At 39.1% G+C, this 4,493-nt stretch overlaps 1 non-coding gene across 1 annotated transcript; it reads left to right on the forward strand.

The window, feature by feature from the left end:
- Positions 1-2,260: 2,260 nt before the first annotated feature.
- Positions 2,261-2,333, forward strand: Trnad-auc. Its single transcript has one exon. It is a non-coding gene; the product is annotated as a tRNA-Asp (tRNA).
- Positions 2,334-4,493: the final 2,160 nt, after the last annotated feature.

The following is a 4,493-nucleotide window of genomic DNA, read 5'->3' on the forward strand; positions in this document are numbered from 1 at the left end:
GAAAACTGGAAACGTTGCAAACCCAATGGGGCGGGTTCTTTGTTTCCCGTCAATTGCTGTTAGGCCGGGAGACGCAGCCGCGTTGTTGTGACCCAGTTGGGCCGAAGGTTATCCGGGATACGTCCTCGTGCTGTTCCCCTAACATTGGCACTCCTGACCCACTTCCCCCCTGACGCAATTTGGACAAGGACTTATCACTATGTCAGGGTCCAATCTTCCTCTACCCCTCAAATCCCTTCCCAATCGATCGTCTTTTTGTGCGGAGTTGTTCATTTGTCCGTTATTTTATTCGATTCTTTAAATAGAACCGCTCTACCCTACTCTACTGTTCTTTTTAAACACAATGTATAAAAAAAGGCGCTTGCACTTTTCAGTAGCATCTTCAATACGATGAGCAGCATCAAAAACCATTTCGTTAAGGCGTTTTAGAAAGCGCGGGACCGGGGTAATATCATTTGGGTTTTTTGAAAGTGGGCAAGCTCTTTCAATAATCCAAGGTTTGATTGTGAAACGGTCACAGGTCAGCGGCTGGGTTTCACTTAGCACACCGTCACCTTTTGCTTCACGTTATTTGCTCTCTTTTACAGCTTTTTTTTTATATAACCAGAGCGTCCTAGACATGTCCCCCTCGGTTGATGTAACAAGTAAAAGTGATGCGTGCATTTCTAAAGGCGTTGACGGGCCGTTTCCTAACATATTGTTTCACTTCTAAATTTGGCCATTGTTTAGTCTCACGTTTTGAGTCAAAAAAGGGCAAAAAATGTTAAAATCAATGATTCTGCACTTTTCACCGAGCCGCTCAATAGCCAGTTCTACCCTAAAACTAATGGGTTGTCACAATATTTGCACCCAAGCACAAACAAAAACCACTAAGTTAATTTTTGATTAAAGTATATGCCCAGCTAGTAAAACGTATCCGTACAAGAAATTCAACCTCTGAAACCGGGCCTACTAATCAAGTGATTTGATGAAGTAGTACTCATCGGTGTCAATCAAACTCAGGGAAGTATACTACTGTCTTTCAAGCAGAAAGCAATCAACGCTTGCGCCCTGGAAAATCTTAAAAGTGGTTACACTGGCAAAAAAATCCTCGTAAGATCTGATAGCCAAGCAGCCATTAAAGCATTAGCATGTAAAAAAATCACATCAAAATGAGTCAGTGAATGCATCCAAAATCTCCAAAACCTGGGGAAACAACAACCTGATGATATCTTGGGTGCTATGGTACAAAGGAATTGTGGGTAACGAGAAAGCAGACAGACTGGCCAGAGGAGGATCTGCAAGACCAAACTTAGGCCCCGAACCAAAACCTGGGATAACAAAAACAAATATAGAATCCTCCATGGATGGATCCAAACAAAACAAAAAAAGTGAATAAATAAGGCACAGTAAACTAAGGATGAAACAATACTCACCAAGACAGGCAAAATCACTGCCGCAATCGGATAGGGCTGGACTCAGAGAAGTGGTAGGACTATTAACCGGTCATCTGAGAAAACATCTACATAACATGGGCATATATAACGATGTCCCTCATCTGCAGATTATGTAATGAGGAGGAGGAAACAGCCTCCAATATCATCTTCGCATGCGAAGCTACAGCTCAATAGAGATTTAAACTAACATACGAAAGAATCTAGGAAATGAAATTATAGACCAGTATGACCTGATACTTCTAAGAAGAATTGAATCTATTGCACCGAATTAGAGAACTAGGAAGGTAAGCCAGAAGGCTGCAGTGCCTAGAATCCTTATTGCCATACCATACCATACTCATCGGTATGCTATAAGCACAGAACGTGGATGTAGTAGCTTTCCAAGGGCGTCGCAGTATATTACACACTTCGAGCAACATCTATATATCCACGGGTATACCTAAACCAAGAAAGAATTTGAAAAAATCAATCTAACCCAAGTCCAAAAGTAAAGTTCACTGGAAAATGACCTACATTGTCAATATAAAATATAATTCAATTAATTAAGGTTTTAAGTTGAGGTAAAAAAGTCAGTGTCACGAGCGGGATTCGATTTTATCTCAACTTAAAACCTTAATTAATTGAATGTTATTAATTGGTCAAGCGGACCACGAAAAATAGTGAATTTAATGAATTGAAATGAAGTACACTTCACTAAAGCTCTCCGTGGCCATTTCATTTGTCGCCGAGAATCCAATCCGATTACACATTTGAAAAATGGCAAAAAGGAGGGAAAATTCAAAAGGTGGGGTTGAGATGGGAAGTTAGTGCCCGAGGGGATCGAAGTCACGATTGCTCAAGTGGTAGAGCATCGGCGTATCAAGCCGAAGGTCGTGGGTTCGAATCCCGCTCGTGACACTGACTTTTTTATCTCATCTTAAGACCTTAATTAATTGCATGCTATTAATTGGCCAAGCGGACCACGAAAAATAGTGAACAAAATATAATAGAGATAATAAAAACTAAGAAAAAGGAGGAAAAAATCCCGACCTAGTCCTCATCTTACCTACACAACCCTCACCACACCAGGACCTCGTAACTCAAACCGCAAATTACCCGAAGACTGAAGATGGTGAAATGCCGAAACACATCTGAAACAACAAAATCAGAGTGAATAGGCAGACGAAGATGATAGGCAACTATCAAACAATAAAAAATGATAGTTTCATGATTTTCATTGATTTTGAAGCCATACCCAACCCAAGGTTTTATAGTCTTGACCAATCCACTAATGTAAGTCCAAAAGCCCAAAGTCCCAAGCTCATGGGAATAATGAACTCCCCTGATTATGAAAAATAAAGATTTCCATTGATAATAAATATGGACGGCTATAACCAAACCAGGATTTAATAGTCGTGAACAAATCCAAAATTTAAATCTAGAAATAAAGCTCATCGAAATAATGAACTACCGTGGCCAAATAAAAAATTGAAGTTCCTAAGTTCTTATTGACAGTTATATATAACCAAGATTTTATAGTCGTGAACAAATCCACTAAATTTAAGTCTCAAAGTGTAGCTCATTGGAGCAGCGAGCTGCCCTGCCATTACAAAAATTAAAATCGCAAATTGTAAGTACATAATTACAGTTTAGCCAAACTAAGATTTTACAGTCGTGAAATACCCTACATAAGTCCATAAATAAAGCTCATTGTATATGTCAAAAATAAGAATTCCCAAATTCCTGTTGAAAATTAATGATGGCAGATTTAGACCATGGTTTTTGAGTCGTGAGCAGAATCACCAAATTTTTATACTTGGGGCTTCTTATATCGTCATCCACAGGGCCTATTTATTGAAAAAATACATACATTAACAAATTAAATAAAATTCTTTGGCATTACATAAAGAATTGGGAAGTTTCAATGATGGAACACTAAATATCTACTTTTTCATCGTTAAGACCTCATGAGGTTACCTCAATTATAACAATTTACTTAGTGCAGGTCGATAGAAATTCCAACTTTAAAACAAACCCATCAAGCACGAAATCTGATCTTACCTCCTACCAGCACTGAAAAAGGACCTGTCCAGACCGAAATTAATTAACAATAAATAATTAAAAATCTCAATCCTCATCTAGGCGATTTTATGGGTTTTATGAGTTCAAACAACAAAACCAACACTTGTTTTTACCATCCACCTCCCCATTTACCAATGGGAGCCCCATACCGGGGTTCATGGCCTCTAATACTAAACCTATTGGGGCTCTTAAAGGGGTTTAACCCTGTGAACACCGAACGATGGTAAAGAGTATTTTTATTCCTATTTTCTTAATTTCTACCTATTCTTGTGAGTGTCGTTTTTCCTACTTTAAAAAATATTGCCAACAGGGTTTGGTGTCTGATCTACTAGTTATAACTTAACTTAATGTCTTTGTTGTGACTTACGCTAGTCGACTCAAGGTACTCGTTGACTAGAACGCGCACTCCAGAAGATCTGGTCGGAGCGGTCTATCGTTTTTTCCAATCGCTTTTAGTCAACGAAGCGAACTTTGACGCCGGTGTTGATCCATCCTACAGGCCGCACACAATTGCCTATTTGCTCTTTTGAACCGGTATTTCGTAAATTTTCAACGTCTTAAGAAGGGTTTTTCAAAAATCCGTTTTGTACGTTGGATAGGAACTAGTTTTGTCAGTCCTCTTTTTGGTGTTGCTACTGTCTCATCCGCCTTGTTTTTAAAATACAACTTTTGAAGAAAACATGTATTTGCTTTGTTTGGTGCATTCCTCAACCGGCCTTTATTATATGCTTTCAAGGTCATTGTGGTGTCTTTAGCTCGGTTACAGCTATCTTTCTTTTTCGTACAAGGTTATTGGGTCGAAGCTACTAGTACTTGGTCCTACAGGCTTTTGGAGTCAGAAACAGCAGGTTTCTCGTACTTACTACAATGCAGTTACATAAGTTTTACGCGAAAAGCGCTTTTGGACTCACAATCAGTTCCCAAGTTACTTTTGCAAATGCTTAGTTTAGAGAGGTCGAACCTGGTCATTTCTACGATCGTTATTACTTGGTGTGT

Source organism: Cimex lectularius, unplaced genomic scaffold (genome assembly GCF_000648675.2).
Source record: "Cimex lectularius strain Harlan isolate CLEC.00 unplaced genomic scaffold, Clec_2.1 scaffold128, whole genome shotgun sequence".
Lineage (NCBI taxonomy): Eukaryota > Metazoa > Arthropoda > Insecta > Hemiptera > Cimicidae > Cimex > Cimex lectularius.